Raw genomic sequence first — 18,238 nt, forward strand, 5'->3', positions numbered from 1 at the left:
CAGAGTGTGCAGATGCTTCTGTTCTCGGCCTTGAAAAAAGTCTCTGATCAAGTCTGGACATAAGGATTAGGGACTCAGTAACTCCTCTCTCTGGGAGCTTGTGAAGGCAACACTTAACTCCACCATGCTTCTTAGTAGGGCATAGGCTCTGGGGCTTGAATACCCAAAAGCCCTGAAGTGGAGACAAAGCAGGAAAGAAAGTGAGCTGGCAACAGCCTAGGATTTGGGCTTCCATGGGAGGTGCCCTGGGAGTGTGTGTAGTTTGGTGTCTCTTAGAGACCCTGGGGCTTGCTGAGAAGGGTTTGCCAGGTGCAGTTGCACCCTACACAACACCATTCACCTTAGGGTACGTGGGCACTGGAATCTAGCCCACATTCTACTTGCCCAATGGTGCGGAGCTGCTGCACCTGGGGAAGGAAAGTGTGCCCTCTTCCTCATTTTCATAATAAAGACCCCAAGTCCCTAACCTAGCTGAACATTCCAGAGTACATGCCTTTCTTACAAAGGCGCCCATGGGGCTAGCCAATACCCTTGATGAAGGCAGGGAAGAGGGAGGGGACCCGTCTACGGTGGTGAAGATTGCACCTCATGAGTATTCCCTTTTACAAAGTTCTTTGGACACATCTGGTCTCACAGCAACCCTGCAAGGCAGGGGGCCCTCTCCCATTTTATAGATGAGAAAGTCAAGGCCCAAACAAGGGGAAGCATTTTGGCCCAAGGTTACCATGCCCACTGAGACAACCTTGAGCCAAGGTCTTTCGGTTCCAAATTCAGTATGCTTTTCTCTCCACCATCTTTTCCTCCTAGACATATATATTTCCAGCCAACCTGTCCTTAGCCTCAGTTTCCCTTTTTGCAAAAAGAGGAGGAGAGGTAAGTGAAATGAATCTTGGGATCCAGGGCAAAGGAGAAAGAAAGCAAAAAGGAAATAAAACCAACGAGACAAGCAGAAACTCTAGCGTTTTGCCTTCTGGGAGTATGGGAACATCACTACTCTTCCTGACCCTGCTCCTCCCCTAGCGGGTCCTACCCCAGGAGCACCTGCCCACCCTGCCTTCAACAATCTCCCTGCAGAGTCTGGTGCACCCCACGAGGGTCAGAGGGTGTTCCTGTGTGTGTACAGTACCCAGCGTCTGCCCATTTCTCACCCACCACTGCCCACTTCCCAGGTTCCCTAGGTCCCCATCCCTCTTTAAAACCCCTTCCCTGCCGCAGGTCAGAGGTGGAGGGTGTCAGGTGGGCCTCAGAGCTCCAGGAAAGGAAATGGCTGATCCTGGCTCTGCCCAGGTGAGGCTCAAAATAATCATCTTCAAAGAGAAAAACTGGGACACATAGAGCTGGGGCAGACCCAGAGCCCCGGAACCGACGGGGGAGGTGGCCGCGTGTCAAGCGAAAGTGATCTCAGAGCCCGCTCCCCGCCAACCCCACTCCCCAATGACCCCCCTCCCTCAAGCCCCGCCAGAACCTCCTCCCACCCTTAAGAGCCCCTCATGTTCCCCAAAAGATAAGTCCCCCTTTTACAGAAGCAATTAATCCTTTCTCCTGAAAAAATAAATCTCTCAGGAAGGGGTACCCCAGACCTCCCCCCATCCCATCCTTCCTTCATCCATCCCTTCGGAGTGAAAGCCCTTGAGCCTCTTTCATGAAAGGCTCCCAGGTCCTCCTTTCAGCAAAAAAGGACCCGACTCCCCCGCGCCTTCGCCCACCCCCGCTTCCATACGGGAGAAACCTCGGCTCCCCGCCCGGGAGCTGCCCTCACCTGCTGGGGGCGGCGTTCGGTTCGGGTTCGCTCCGAGCCCGCGATCCGGGCTCCGTGCTCCGGGCGGGCGCCGGGGCTGCGCACTGACCGCCCGCGCTGCGGGCGGGGCCGGGCCTGGCGGGGGCGGCGGCGGTGGCGGCGGCGGCGGCGGCTGCGGGGCGCTGGGACCCCGGAACCCCGGGGCGGGCGCGGGGCAGCGAGGCGCTAGGGAAAGAGGACGGCTGAAGAGCGAACCGAGCAGACCGCCGGGAGGAGTGGCAGGGGAGCGGCGGGAAGGGGGAGAGGGGAGGAGAAGGGGAGAGGGAGGGGCGCGCCGAGGAAGGGGGGCCGCGCAGGGCCCTAGGGGCACCGCACGGAGGAGGCCCCTGCGCAGGCTGCGCAGAGCCCTGGGCTCTTCCTCATCCGTGACCTCCCTAGAGCTTCACCCTCTGGCTCCACAGAACACGCATCATCAACCCAAGTTAGCAGATGGGAAACTGAGGGCCTGCGGCAGAGGCCAAACTGGGGGTGGCCCAGGGCACTCTTCAGGCGAGCCTCTTCCCTGGTTTGAGGAGAGGGACTGCAGCAGGACACCGACTAGACAAGCCCCTGGGCTGCAAGGACAGTAGAAGGTGATATTTGGGCTGGACAGATGTCCAGACTGAGTGACACTGGAGGAGGGGGGTCTGAGGAAGAGCAGGATAAAATGGGTCAATGTCACCAGTAAAGAAAGAGCTTAAAGTGACCTCGTTTTTCTTCCTTACCTCCGAATCTCAAAATTCCCATTGCTGCTTAGGAAGGAAGGAGGAAGACCAAGCCCCCAGACACCAAAGGGTCAGCCTGGACCCCCTGGGAAGGGGATGCAAAGGAAGGGATCCTTGGGGCAGAACTGGGTTTTGGCTGAGCGGGCTGCTTCCAGGGCGCCTGCAAGAAGGGAGAAGGTTGAGAAAGGCACTGGGAGGGCTCAAAAGGGCCTGTCCGCAGAGGGCCAGCCTGCCTAGCTGGGGCCAGCGTCGCAGAATCTAGTGGGACATCAGGGCTGGGAGCAGGTGTCTTCCCGCACCTCAGCACTTATCAGAGGCCCCCAAAGTCCTCCGCTCTGGGCTTTGATCCCTGCAGCCCTCTTGGACCCCCTCATCGGGGCTGCTGATCTCCACAACAGCTGTGGAGCTGTCCCCCACCCGGCACTCAGTGGGTGTTGACTGAGTGGATGGCTTTAGAAGAGGCCGCATTCTCAGCTGCCAGGAGCGGATGCCCTCCACCTGCACCTGGTTGACACAGAAGGCCTGTGCTCTAGTCCCTGCTCTGCCACAGACCCTGTGTGTGGACCCAGAGAAGCCTAGTGCCCTGTGAAGCCCTCTGTCCTCTGGACTTTTCCTTCTGGAACTCTCAAAACTTGTGTGACCCCAGTTAGTCTGATGCAGGTTAGTCCTCACGAAGGCATTGATAATGATAATGGGCTTATTAAGTTTTTGTCAGGGTGTTAGGTGAATGATGAATGAATACGTGCCTCAATGGAAAGAAATGAATGGAGACATTTTGGACTGAGCCCTGGGGGTATTTGGGGCCTGGGGTAAAGCACCTGTCTAGTCCCCATTAGATCATGACTGTCCCCTTCAGTTTGAAAAGCTTGGGTCACAGGCCTATGGGAGGGCATGAGGCAGGGTGAGTTAACATCCCCCAGGGAACCCTAAACCAAGCAGGGTCCAGGGGATAAATACTCCAGGTTTCAATCCCTCAGTAGGACAATTCCCAATTGCCAGACATGTTCCAGTCTCAGAGAGACTCTAGCATGAAATTGAAGTTGCCCATGTGAAAAACCTACTCATCTCTGTATGCTTTATTTCCTTTCCTCCCTTCCTTGTCTCACTGCCCCACTCCTTCACCCTGCTTCTTGGGATCACCTTTTGAACTGCTTGCACCCAAATCTTTGTCTCAAGGTGTGTTTTGGGGGGAACCCAAACTAAGACAATGAACAATAACTGGGTCTTAAACTGTGGTAAGTGCTTTTTCACATCCATTACTTTAATTTTCTTAACATCTCCTGAAGTACATACCATTTACAAATGAGGAATGAAGAGGTTATACGTGGGGGCAGGATTCAAATCCAGGTCTGTTTAGCTCTAAGACCAGGTCCTTAACTACTATGTTCAGCAGCCTCCCTAATTCTCTGATCCTCTTTGGGTCTTACATTTTCATCTGTAAAACAAGGGATGGGCTCTTGAGTTTGAAGGGAGACAAGGTACTCAGTTTCTTCTGAAGCTAGGCATGGTCGAGGAGGTGTAATCAGAAGCTGTTGGGAGAGAAAGTGCTTGAAAGGGATGGACTCAGCTCAGAGGCCCTTTATTTTGCCCTCCCTTTTCTCTTCCCCCTTTTTGGAATGTATACACGAAGGCTGGAGCCCCAGTTGCCATCTTGGGCCAGGAGACACAATGAAGTGTTCTAAGGTGCAGTCTTAGGTAGGTGCTGAGGAAGAGGCTGAGATGAAAAACACCTAGAGACCCTACTCTCTAGGAGCTAATCATTTAGTGGGAGCGGCTGGATGTGGATTGAAAGAATCATAGTGGGTGGAAAGAGATCAGCTCCAAGAGGGAGCTACAAAGTGCTACAAGAGCTCAGGGAGGGAGAAATTCCACTGGAGGATTAAGGAAGATGTCCCAGAGGAGGCTCTCTCTCTTTCTCTTTCTTTTCTTTTTTCTTTTCTTTCTTTCCTCTCTGTCTCTCTCCCTCTTTTTAAAAATTTTAAGCTCTACACCCAAAATGGAGCTTGAACTCAGAACCCTGAGATCAAGAGTCACATGCTTCACCAACTGAGCCAGCCAGGTGCCCTATAAAGAAGGCGATTTCTTTTTCTTTCTTCTTTCTTTCTTTCTTTCTTCTGTCTTTCTTTCGTATTTGAGAGAGAGAGAGCACAAGCAGGGGAGGGGCAGAGAGAGAGGAAGAGAGAGAGAATCCTAAGCTGTCAGTGAGGAGCCCGATGCAGGGCTCAAAGGAACTCACGAACCATGAGATCATGACCTGAGTGGAAATCAAGGCTGCTGAGCCACCTAGGCGCCCTGAGAAGGCGATTTCTAGATAATGGCAAGGATTTGACAGTGAGATGGAAGAGTGAGGGGTGGAATCCAATCAAAGGTAAGAATAGGAACAAAGGTGTGGAGGTGACATAGGGCTTGGGGAGGAGACCTCGCATGGCTCAGCTCAGGAGGGAAGGGGTTTTGAGTGGAAGCTATGGCAGGTGAGCTGTGTGGGCTTAAATGCCGAGCTAAGGAGCTCGGGCTATCCTGCAGCAGAGGGGACAGTACTCAGAGCCGTAAAGATTACTCTGGCTGAAAGACAGGAGACCGAACCAGGGAGACCTGCAAGAAAACACTCCAAGTGTGCAGATGAATCTAAACTATACGGGGCTAGTCAGAAAGGAAAAGCAAGGGAGGACACGGATGGGAGAGAGAGTGAGACTCAGCGACAGAGAGAGAGCACCCGCACCAGCTCACAATTTAATTAGCTTCCTGGTTTGCCGGTGGATTACAGGGGAATTAGCAGAGCTCAGAGTCTAGGGACCTTGCTGGGAGTTGAGGGGAGGTTAATGAGAAAGACAACAACGCACCCCAGGGAGAAATGATAGAGGAGGAATTGTTAGCCCCGCAGAGAAGCCGGCGGGAGAAACAGATGTCAGGGCGCAGAGTCTCCGCCCTGTTCAGAGATTTCAACCCACTAGGGGGATAGAACTTAGCGCTCCTGGGTAGGGCTTCAGCTCCAAAGCCCAGGGTTCCAGGAGTTCCTGAATGCCTGGGAAATGAGCCCAGCCGGGGAGAGCTGGGACTGGCTGTGAGGATCAGGTTCTCAACTCTGCCTTGGCCTTTTCCCAGAGGGGACACCGAACCCCCAGCCTCCTTTTGCAGATAGACAGGTTGAGGCCCTGGATGGGGAGGTGACCCGCTCCTGGCCGGATGTGACAATGGCATTTCCCAAAGACAGCTGTGACAGTATCTCCCCCCCCCCCCATGCTCTTTTCATACTGTGACCTTGCCACTCCTAAGAGGAGGACTTGGGTTGGTCATAAAGGGTGGTGCTGCCTCTGCCTGGTGGTGAGGCTCTATCTTGAAACTATCATGATGTGAGAAAGCCCAGGCTCCATGGAAAGGCCACATGCAGATGTGGTGGCCAACAGCCCCCGTCAGGACCACCTCCCAGATTTGCAAGGTCCAGTGCAAAATAAAAATGCTGGGCCTCTTGTTCAAAAATTGAGAATTTGTTTTTTCGGGGGGGGGCGGTATCTGGGTGGCTAAGTCGGTTGAGCATCTAACTTCGGCTCAGGTCACATCTCACAGTTCGTGAGTTCAAGCCCTGGGTTGGGCTCTGCGCTGACAGCTCAGAGCCCGGAGCCGGCTTCAGATTCTGTGTCTCCCTCGCTCTCTGCCCCTCCCCCATGCTCGCTCTCTCTCTCTCTCTCTCTCTCTCAAAAAATGAATAAACATTAAAAAAATTATTTTTTTAAGCTTGTTTACTTAGAGAGAGAGCGAGCATGGAGGAGGGGCAGAGAGAGAGGGAAAGAGGGTGGGGGGTGGGGGGGTGGGGGGAGAGAATCCCAAGCGGGCTCCTCACTGTCAGTGTGGAGCCCGACTTGGGGCTTTAACTCAGGAACTGTGAGATCATGACCTGAGCCGAAATCAAGAGTGAGACACTTAATTGACTGAGCCACCCAGGTGCCCCCCCCAAATTAAGAATTTAAATGGTGACAATAGAGCATTCAACCAGGCATTGAGCCCTTGGAAGGCTGCATCCCAAGAAGCCGGCTCTGACCCTAGCGGGGTTTCCAGCATCGCCTGCTCACGGTCTGAGGGAGCCTTCAAGACGACTCTGTGCCCAGCCACCCTGCCTGCAACTATGTGCCAGGCTGACAGGGGGTAGAAAGGATTGTTTAGAGCTGTAACTTTTGGGTTACTGTAGCAGCAGATAGAATACTAGGGGCTGAAACTGGGATGAAGACATGGGACAGTTCTCCCCAAACCCAGGCTCATTCTCTGAGCTGCTGTCGCGAGTTCTCTTTGGTCCATGCTGATAGAGAAAACCGGAGGTACAAATAACTCCCGACCGTTGGAGACCCCAATCCCGTACGTTTGGCCATGGAGCGCTGTATGTTGACATTGTGACACATCCTTGGGGGTGAATGTCAGCTTTTCAATCGGAAAAGGCTGGGACAAGACCCACTCTTCCATGAGCTAAAACAGTGGTGGCAGTGGCCTTGGCAGGAGACAACAGTTAGGTCTCCATGACTCGCAGGAGCCTCAGGGAGTGACAGGTGCTGGGAAGGAGAGGAGGCAGAGAAGGAAAGGAAAGGTATGTCCTGTCAAGGTGGGGAAGGGAGAGTATCCCTGTGGCCCCATGGCATGTCGATCCCTGTTTCTGACAATAGTGTCCTTTGAGGACAGGCATTGCATTCTGATTCTGACTGGGGGGCGGGGGGGGGGGGGGGGTTGTGCGCGCGCGCGCATGCGTGTTTCGTGGCGTCAGCGGTGCGGGTGGGGTTTGAATCACTTTGCTTGTGTCTTCCAGTGCAGTGGCAGCCAGTGGGCGGTCAGGAGGGTTTGGGTGATTGCCGGGGAGAGCTGGGGACATGAACATTGCCCACAGCCCAGCTGAGTGACAGTTGGAGGAGGAGGGAAGGGGCAGGGAGAGACATGAGTGACACAGAGCAATTTGTCATTGCCACCTGTTTTTTAAAGAGTAGCCAGAGTAAAAAAACACCGATAAAGTGTAGTGGGAGCACTAGGAAAACAAACTAATTCCAAGTGGAGGGATTCAGCAAGAGATAATGAATGAAGTGGCACCTAAAGAAGTCATGAAGTCTGCACTAGACCTTGACGGGTCACAAGAGATGGGAAAAGCATCCTGGAGAAAGGACAGGGAGCAGGGGAATCCCCCAGGAGGCGATACAGTTATGGTAAAGAGCAGTGACTGGCATTGGACGGCTTGGGTTTGAATCCCAGCTCCGTCACTAATGGTGTGACCTCAGGTTCCCCCACTTGTGAGATTTGGACAAGAAAAGTATCTGTTCCTCATTGTCTTGTCGACGGCATTGAAGGACATACTCAATGTAAAGTACATATGAGTATTACATACTCAGTGTAAATACATTCAGCACAGAGCCCGGCCTGTTGTAAGCACTCAGTATGTGCTATCACTACTGCCTGGTGTGTTTGAAAAATGAAGAATAATCTTGGTGTGGCTTGTAGTACGGACTCCAGGGATGTTGCCAGGAGGCAGGTCCAGAAAAATGGGTTTTGAGTTTGATCATGAAGGATTTTAAGTGCCAGACTAAGCTGTCTAGACTTTATTCTGGTAGCCAGTGGATCTCAATCCTGTCTGACCTAATTTCGTTTATTGCAAGTATTTTGTAATGCCTCCTTTCCTACGTTGAAATGAAATTCATAGAGAATGAAGTCTATTGGCACATAATTTCAAAAAAATCAAGATAACGCTCCAAGTGTGATATAAAGGAGAAAAAACAATTTTAATAAAATGTTTTTCAATACGCAAATACTTTCACATTGCCACACTAGAATAAATACCAAATAGATGGACGTTCATACTTCTAGCATAGAATCTTCCGTAGAATCACCACGAATGCAACAACTACAAACACAGGCGGATACAAAGGTGCGCTGTCCAGAGCCCCCAGTACCATCATTATGTCTAAAACAGTGAATGATTCTTGGTGAAACTTCAGACAAAACAAATTACAACCCTTCCTCAATTTACAGGGAAGTTATATTCCTTGAAAATCCAGTGTACATTAAAGTTATGCAAAAAGCTTGTTTTGTATGTAAAAACAGTGTGTGTGTGTGTGTGTGTGTGTGTGTGTGTGTTTGTGTGTGTGTGTGTTGTAAGGAATGAGAGCTCATGTTTCACTTTATCAACTGTCCTAAACATGATAGGACGTCTACCATTCCTGGCTACTGCTCACTAGATGCCAGGAGTGTCCCTCAATCATTGTGACAACCAAAAATGCCCTCCTACATTTCCTAACCACCCTCACCTCCTGCTTTGGGCAATATGGGATTAGGAAGGGGCATGCTCTCTCCTCCTGGATTTATGTAACCTTTTGTGAGAAGACAATACTTAGAGCTACTGCCACCATCTCACAACCATGTGGGGGAAAGTGTGGGACAAAAGCTAATAAACTGGGGATGACAGAATGGACAGAGATGTCAAGTATCATGGTACTTGATGATATCACCGAGCCACTGACTTAACACATTCTGGATTTACTCTATCTATGGACCTCTCCTTATGGGAGAGGATAAATCCACTTTTTGGTTGAGCCATTGTGAGTTGAATCCTCTGTTTCTTTCTTTTTTTTTTAAATGTGTATTTATTTTTCAGACAGAGAGGGCACAAGTGGGGGAGGGGAAGAAAGAGACAGAGACAGAGGATTCGAAGAGGTGGGCTCTGTGCTGACAGTAGAGAGCCCGATGTGGGGCTCAAACTCATGAACTGTGAGATCGTGACCTGAGCCGAAGTGGGACACTTGACCGACTGAGCCACCCAAGTGTGCTGAATCCTGTTTCTTGCAGTTAAAAGTATTCTAGCCTTTACAAGTTATTTCCCCCTCTCTGAGTCTTCTTCACAGTCTAGGGCCTGTGAGTCTCTGAAGGGAAAATAAGAGGGTGTGGGGACTAGAATGAAGGGGTTGGGAAGGAGTTGGAAGAGTCTACTTCTTGCACCGGGTATCTGGGAGGAGAGTGAAAGAGGAGTGGATTCAGTCTGGGTAAGATGATGAGCGGTTCCACGTCGGGCATTTAGATCACACAAGATTTTGTGGATGGAAAATTAGACTTACATAGTATCATCAGTTCGGTAAAAATACAATTACGTAGGAAAAGATCAGGTGAATAAACACCAAAATATTTAGTTATTTATGGTAGGCTCAGCGATGTTTATTTTCTCCGTATATTTTTTTCCATGTCCCAAACTTTTTACAATATTTATTGATTTCATTTGAAATGTAATTTAAAATATCAATAAACTACAGTTTCTCTCAAATGTATCAAAAGATGTAGATCAGTGGAATGGAATGTAAAATCCAGTATTAGATTCAAATACATACTGGAATTAGAATATTATAGAAGCGGGATTTTAAGTTTGTTTGTTTATTTATTTTTTAATAGTCTCTACACCCAATGTGGGGCTTGAACTCACAACCCCAAGATCAAGAGTCACATGCTTTTCTGACCGAGCCAACCAGGCGCCCCTAAAAGTGGGATTTTAAGTCAGAGAAGAAAAGACACACGATCAAGAAATTGTATGTGAACAATGTGTAGCCATTTGGAAAAAAGATAAGTTGGTTCCATACATCACGTCTTATACCAAAACAAGTAACAAATGGATCACATATTCAAATGTAAAAATGAAACCAAAAACGGACTGACTGAAAGAAATCAAGTGATAACTTTTTTAAATTTCAGAGTGAAGAACTTTTTTTAAAATAATTTTTAAAAAATGCTTACTTATTTTTGAGAGAGAGAGAGTACAAGCTGGGGAGGGGCAGAGAGAGAGGGGGACAGAGGATCTGAAGCAGGCTCTGTGCTGACAGCACAGAGCTTGATGTGGGGCTCAAACTCACTAACGGTGAGATCACGACCTAAGCTGAAGCCGGAGGCTCAACCGACTGAGTCACCCACGTGCCCCCAGAGTGAAGAACTTTGAAGTGTGACACAAAATCCAGAAGGCATAAAAAATATCGATGGATCCATTTTCCTACAGCTCAGAAGAGAAACATATTTACGTGGTAAAACTGCCAGAAACAAAATCAAAAGACAAACTACAAGAAGGAAGACACATGTGTAACTCGTGTCACAAAGAGCAAATGTCTTTAGTATATAAAGAGTTCTGAGAAAAAGACAACTCAGTGGAAAAGTGGTAAAAAATATAGTAAATAAAAAAGAAACTACAAGTAACTATTAGAATCAAAATATCACAGTAAGATGTCACTATTTTTTCGACCCTCTCAGGTTGTCAAAGAGCAGCAAGGTTTATAACACAACTATTGGTCTGGAGGTGGAAAAACACATTCATACACTGCTAGTGGGAGCTTTAACTGGAACAGTTCTGGGCAACTGGACAATACCTACAAAATTTAAAAGTATACGTGCTCTTTGACTCAGTGGTTCCACTTCTCGAAAGCTGTTTCTCGGATACTTGCCCGCACGTTTGCAATGACACGTTCTTCACTGTAGTATTGTTTGTAATTGCAGAGTTACTGGAAATAACATACATGTCCCGCAACAGAGGACCCACTGAATAAATTCTGATATATCTCTACACGATAGAATACTATGCGCCCTTTACAGAAGAATGACGAATCATTTCATATATGGGATGTAAAACAATGTCTAAGATTTACTGTTAAGAAAAAAAAAACAACAAAAAACAAAGTGGACAGTATACAGTATGCGATCACTTAGGTGAAAAAAAAAAAGGGATGCATTTGCATCGACTACCTCTCAGGGGATCTACTATAAACCATTAACAGGAGGTGGAGTCCTCCTGGGGAGGGAGGCATGGTTATAAGGAGGGAGAGTTACTTTTCAGTCTCATCCTTTTGCACCTAAAATAAGAAGGGGTGGGGAGAAACCACTGTCTGTTCTGGTAGCTACTCCATTCCTACTGGTTTCTGTTCCAACAGACATTGGCTGGAAGCCCTCAGCCTTTTCCACGGGCACCAGCGTCAAGTCAAAATTCCTTCACTCTGTGCTTGTGCAGCCGATTAAAAACTAAAAGAAAATCTAAATGCAGGCCTTTCCAAGACTGGAAAATGCTACGCTCCTGGCTTTGAGGATGGATGAAGAAGCCACAAGCCAAGGAACACAGCAGCCTTGAGAAGCTTGGCACGGCGGTGGCATAATACGGCCCTAGGGCCTCCAGGGGAAATGCAGCCTTGCCGACCCCCTCCATCTGAACCCCGTAAGACCCATCTCCAGACTTGTGGCCTGCAGAACTAGAAGACAATACAGCTGTACTGTTTTAAGCTAAAATAAATAGATGAAAGAAACGCAAGTGTTTCCACTGCTTGTTAATTCATCCCGTTAGTTTCAGCCCCCCCTTTTCAAGATATTTTAGAATCTTGATTCTGACATCCAAATGTTAACTTTCCCTCCCAATAGCAGTGCCATCTGCTAATATGGTGAGTGTAGCAGGCACGGAAAACTACCGAGCTGACCAAATGCACAGTCAGAAGCAGGGAACTCTAAGATTTCTCCCCAGATGTGCATCAAGCGAGTAACCAACTGGGGGGAAAGGGAGGGGTACAGTGATTAACGGGCTATAAATCCCCCTGACTGGGCCATCTCTGAGATCACGGTTTCCCTAGCTGTCTCCTCAATCGGGAAACATCTGATGTCTAACTGGAAACAAGGCACACCACATACAGGGAATTTTCCTAGTGGCCATCCAAATAAATAATAGATTATTGTTGGTGTTGTCATCTACCGTATCTTGCTCTTAGCGAAGGCACCAATTCTTTTTCTAGGTGTTCTCAAGCCCACAGTTTAATATTACATTCTAGGGGCGCCTGGGTGGCGCAGTCGGTTAAGCGTCCGACTTCAGCCAGGTCACGATCTCGCGGTCCGTGAGTTCGAGCCCCGCGTCAGGCTCTGGGCTGATGGCTCGGAGCCTGGAGCCTGTTTCCGATTCTGTGTCTCCCTCTCTCTCTGCCCCTCCCCCATTCATGCTCTGTCTCTCTCTGTCCCAAAATAAATAAAAAACGTTGAAAAAAAAATTTAATATTACATTCTAGCAAAAATCCGGGGGGAATTCACCTCAAATATACCCACCTCGAGTTTCCAGAATCTACCTTTTCCTCTTTTCTCAATGTCAGGACATCTGCAACCTTCAGGCACTGTGGCCTCCTTCTTTTTCTCCCCCCGCGTTCTGACCTCCCTTGGCAAGGGTTCCAGGATCTTATCTGCAAAGGCTTTTCAATGCTCTGGGACTTGCAGCTCATTTTAAATGGCGAGGTGCTTAGGTTTTCTCTTAGTACCTTCTCTTCTATTTGGAGTTTTGATGTCCTTTAAATTATATTTTGCTTTACTCGACCCAATTTAGTAATGCTTTTCCCCAGGGGAGAATGAAGCAAATTGGGGCTGAGTGTTTTGCTTTCTGACTGCTAACCTGACACCTTCAGCCCCAAGTGGAACCCTATGTAATAAATTCTCTCTTTACTCCTCTCGCTCTGAACATAACCAAAGGCATCTTTTATTGTCTGCACCTTTTCCAAGTCTCAATTTGCCCAGGACTTCCCTTCCTTCCTTCCATCTCTTACACCCTCCCTTTTGATGTTTGGGTCTGTCAGAGAGCTTTCTATTAGAGCCAAGTCGGTCTCCTCAGCTCACCGCCTTTTACTGCGCAAGGATGTCCGCAGAGGGCTCGTCCTAATTTTCCATTTTAGAGCCTTTTATCCCTCTCATGCCACATGCCCACTGAAGTCCCTAAACGTGGGATCGTAACTTCTCTCCAACCTTTCCAACTGATTTCTAAGACGGTTCATCCATTCATTCCATGCCCTACGCTGCCCTTCCTTCTCCAACCAACTTTCTCCTGTGGTCCCTGGGACACCAGCTGCACCAGGCAATTCATTCCCTTGGTCGGAAAAGTGAGCACGGGGGTGGGGGGCGGGCAGCTCCCTGGTAGCTTTCTCTTCCCACTGAGAGGAAAGTGTACTGATGCACGTAAGCATTTCTCAGCTGCTCAGCTAGTAGCCGTGCGGGGCCGAGGCCGCCAGAGCAGGGGCTCTCCCAGCCCGGTGCCATCCTGCCCTCTGAGCACGGCAGGGCAGTCAGGAGTGAACTCCTCCAGGGACAGGGCTCCCGAGCGCTCATCTGTCAGTCTCACTCAAAGGCTCCTTGTGCCTGGTCTCCCCCAGGTTGGCAGTGAGCTGCAGTGCCAACTGCACAGGATCTGGAGTCAAACGTATCTGGGTCTAAATTCTAGCGCGGTTCCTTACTAGCAAGTTCAAAACTGAGCTCCACTTTTTCACGCCTGAACCAATGATATTATCTGGCTGACGGGGTGACTGAAATAATCTGTGTACGTCCCGGTGCACAGCTTTCACATCTACCCCTGTGCTCATCTCAGGTTCATGGGTTTTCAGAGGTGCATATACGCCCTTGGTGGACTGTTTCCCTTTCTATTTCATTTGTAATTTTTTTTTTCAACTTTTTTTTTTTTTTTTTTTGGGACAGAGAGAGACAGAGCATGAACGGGGGAGGGGCCGAGAGAGAGAGAGAGACACAGAATCGGAAACAGGCTCCAGGCTCTGAGCCATCAGCCCAGAGCCTGACGCGGGGCTCGAACCCACGGACCGCGAGATCGTGACCTGGCTGAAGTCGGACGCTTAACCGACTGCGCCACCCAGGCGCCCCTTCCCTTTCTATTTCAAACTGTTTCCTTTGGTCAGGCTGTGGTGTCTTTACTTGGAGAACCTTCCTTGGATGCGCCATGCTCCTCGAGCTCAAAGGACATAGTTCCAGTGGGGGTGGACCCTGGATCCTGAGCCCTGCAGGCTGGGCCTGTGACCCAGGTCTGGCCAGGTGAGTGGCGGAGTACTCCAGACAGACTGAGTGGTTTACAGATTGACCTGTGTTTTGAGCCAAAGTCCTCCAGGGGATTTTTACTGGGGCTTCCCTAGAAGATGTTTGCTTGTTCTCTGGAACTACGAGCTCTAAGAAATCACATGAGCAGAGCTGTCATTTGGCTTCTTGCTGCGATGCCGAGGGAGCCTGTGTGGGAAACCAGGCAGACGGGCCGGTGGGCCGAAGGGATGAGAATGGGAATCCTGATGCCCGTGTTTCACCGCTGGATTAACCACTGGCCACTTGTGACGTGGGCCAATAAATGCCTTTTCTTAATGAAGCCAGTTGGGCTTCTGAGTATGCAAGCATGACCTACGACATTGACCCTTTCACTCTTACAGTCTCGAGTTCCCTCTGATCAGGTCTCATGTTTGACTCCTCATTTAAGTCTGCTCCCATATATTTATGCAGACAAAATTAGCATATACATGGCACACTTAGAAATTCCTCAGACTTGCAAACCCAGGTCTGAATCTTGGCTTTGTCATTTACCAGTTTGGAGTAGGCGACATAACCCTTCTGAGCTTCACTTTCTGCAGGAAAACGGGGATTACCTGGGGATTTTTGCTTATGTGGGTGTTTTGCGGGTGTGGGCTAATACACTGGCAGGACATGTAAACAGACCACCGAAACAATCCTACTATTAGGTGGTAGGTACATTTATGTGACTTCTCAATACCTTTTACTCTGCCCACTGGTCTACAGATCCCGAATTCACTTGTGTTTCCCACACTTCTTCCCACGTCACATCTCTTAGCCACCAAGGTCTCCAGGTTTATCGAGGACAGGAACTCGCAGGCTTTGGGAAGAGATGGGAGAGGAGGAGGTGGACGGGAATTTCAAAGTTCGAATGGAGGAGAAGTGGAATCAGGCTTGTTTAAAACGTTGGCGACTGCAGAAGTTGACACCCACTCGCTACTTATAAATAACCCTGTCTCTCAGCTTGGCTCCGCCTGCACGAAGCTTCAGTGGAAGATAACAGAGAGCAGCTGCCGCTAGGCAAACGTGTGCGGCGCAGGGGAGGTGGCAGGAGGAAAACTGGGACTGGCTTGTGCTCAGGGTGGAATGATCTAAGGATGCGAGGGGAAATCTTAGGCAGCCGGGTCAAAAAGGGCATTTTATCCGTCGCTGGAGGCCCGTGGAGGCAGAGAGACGCTGTGGGGTCCGCCATCCCCCCGCCCCGGGGCGCGCTGTGGAGCCCCAGCTTTATCTGGTTAGTGCCTCCTGGCCCGCGCTGGCAGCAGGAAGACAAGATAGAAGGCTGCTGCCCAGCAGAGATGTACACCCGGGCGCTGGGGTTGCGGGGATGACAAAGCCAAGAGGCATTTCTGGGAATCCAGCTGGGACTTCTCAGAAGTAGGGGGAGAGGCAGAGAGGACTCGAAGTCTTCTCCAGGATTTCCAGTCTGGGAAACAGGGCGACCACGAAGGGTTGAGTCAAGTTCGAGAATGCAAGCACCACCAGGGCAGGCTGGGGGAGAGGGGCTCAGATGTATCTCGGTCTGAGGTTCCCGAAGGACGTCCATTCATTCAACCCTTACTGCATCCCACGTCAGAGTCCATTCTGGGTGTTCATTTCGTGGCAGAAACACAGCTTAGAGGAAAGGGTAGGGCTGATAGAGACGCAATGTCCCTTGGCCTCAACTCTAGCGTCTGCTGACCCTGTGACCCTGTCCCTATCGTCTGTACTTGTAAAGGACCCCCCCTTTTAATCTTTTAAATAACAACAGCTCCCAAAACCAAATGTACCCCATCAGACACCGCGCTACATTTAACACTCCAATAAGAAAAGTAGTATTCTCATTTCAGAGCCGAGGAGCCCGAGGCTTAAAACCATCAAGCGACTTGCCCAAGTCCACATGGCCGCTAAGTGACAAGGCTGGAAATTGCTCCCAGGATCCTCACTGTCCTTAAAAAAACCACCTCAGACGCCACTCCTTCGTGAAGTCCTCCCCGAGTCCCCCCGACAGGCTGTGAACGTGCCCTCCCGTGGATCCCACGGGGCTTGGTTTCAGCTTCTGCTGGCACACAGGCTGCTCTGTGCAAGCCACACGGCGGGCGTGGAGATTCGGGGAGGGCCCTTGCAGCACACCAGGCTTTGCTGCTCCACACATGGTTCCGTTTAATCCTCCCAACATTCCTAGCTTTTATGTCCTTGTCATACTGCACCCCTCCCTCACTGCCCAGCAAGTGCCATGGGACGGGATTTGTCACACGCCTTCGGTTCCCCGCTGCCCCCAGCACAGGACCGACTACGTGCGGGCTGTGCACTTGGTAACTGAGCGCTGCACTTGCAGACTCTAAACGTGGGCCTCCTGGGGGAGGAAAGGCGGGAGATGGAGCTTTCCAGTAGGAGGTGAGCAGTCTGAAGAGAGGCGCGGCTCTGTTCTTTCCATTTTCACCCTCCTTATTCGTTTTCAGCCAAAGCACATTCTCTCCAGTCTTTTGACGCCAGGAGGGCAGGGCCGCAGACTGGATAGGAAGCAAGTAGGTACAATTCTCTCTTGTCCTTATCTAACCTCTGGCTCCTTCTGCTGCTCTGGAAACAAACCGCAGTACCTAATAGGTTTTCCATGAAAATGGAGCATTACTGGAAGAGTCCGTTCTGGCTGCCTTAGCAAGACAGGAGCTGGCGCTGCAGACTTTCTCACCCGTTGCCATGCTGCAGGCTTTCGGAGGGACAAGGTTCGTTCCATCATCCACTGTCCCTCTCAGGAAGGTGGGGCGTCTTGACCAGCACCCCCGGTTCACATTTCTCTCCCTCTTTTCCTTGCTGCTCTCTAAGCTGTCTGCTCTCCCACCGCATTTAGGTGTAAGGCACTGATCTGCATCTATTTGAAAACATCCTTTTTCAGGGTTGCAGTGAGGTGGTTCCAGAACAATTGTCGTTTTAATGCAAAATCTGCCTCACTGGACCCAGCCAGGACAGTCAGGGCCTGGACCTCAGAGGAACCCACTTATGAGACCAAGGGAAAATGGGCTTTTCAAGACTCTGGCTCCTGGCCCCACAGTCCCGGCAGACTAGCAGGGCATGTTGGGGAGGCTTCACACATGCATTGCTAGGGGCCCTCCTCCAGACATCGTTTTAGGCAGCAAACGTGAGGAAGCTGCTGGATATGCACAAAGGTATTTGGAAGGAAAACACTCAGTTACCTTATAAAAGTAATCGCCATTACCATCAAAGATATTTTCCTGGAAAGAAGGTATTTTTTGGTTGGTGACAAAAGAATCTTTCATTCACAGCTTTCCCTCTAGGGCAAAAGCCAGAATGCAAGATTCCGGATCATTCAAGTCTAAAGAGACAGGAAGATGAGAGATCAGCAGGGGAAAAAAAAAAATTGATGAGAAGCCACATGTGACATCTTTAGGTAAGCCTAAAGGTGATGAAAAACATGTATCTTTGTCTGTATCTAAAACACAAAAAACTCCAAAGACATAAATCACTATGGCACTTAGGGAGGCAGCCTGAATGAACCCATTCAATATGCTGGGATATTCTAGAAGAATCCATCAGAGGAGCTGACATGTAAATCACTTTCCAGAGATGTTATTCTCCAAAGATAGTAGGAGGCCACATACATGGACTGATGGTACTCCTAGGAATGCTGACTGTACGGTAACTCAGCTTTCCATCTACATAAACTTTTGTAATGGTTGGGAAAGTAATGGCGATCATTTCTATTTTTGGTTGTTGCTCATATTTGTCATTCTGCAGAGGCAAGACCTTTCTACACTTCACTCTGTGGGAGGCATGTTCTTTGGTTTTCTCAGCATTTCGTAGCCTTCGTGAAGCAGAAAACATAGCTTGGACTAAAAGACTCAGATCTGAATCTAACTCAGAATTACCTACGTAATTTTGAGTGAGTTACTAA

Source organism: Lynx canadensis, chromosome D1 (genome assembly GCF_007474595.2).
Source record: "Lynx canadensis isolate LIC74 chromosome D1, mLynCan4.pri.v2, whole genome shotgun sequence".
In the NCBI taxonomy this organism is placed as follows: Eukaryota; Metazoa; Chordata; class Mammalia; order Carnivora; family Felidae; genus Lynx; species Lynx canadensis.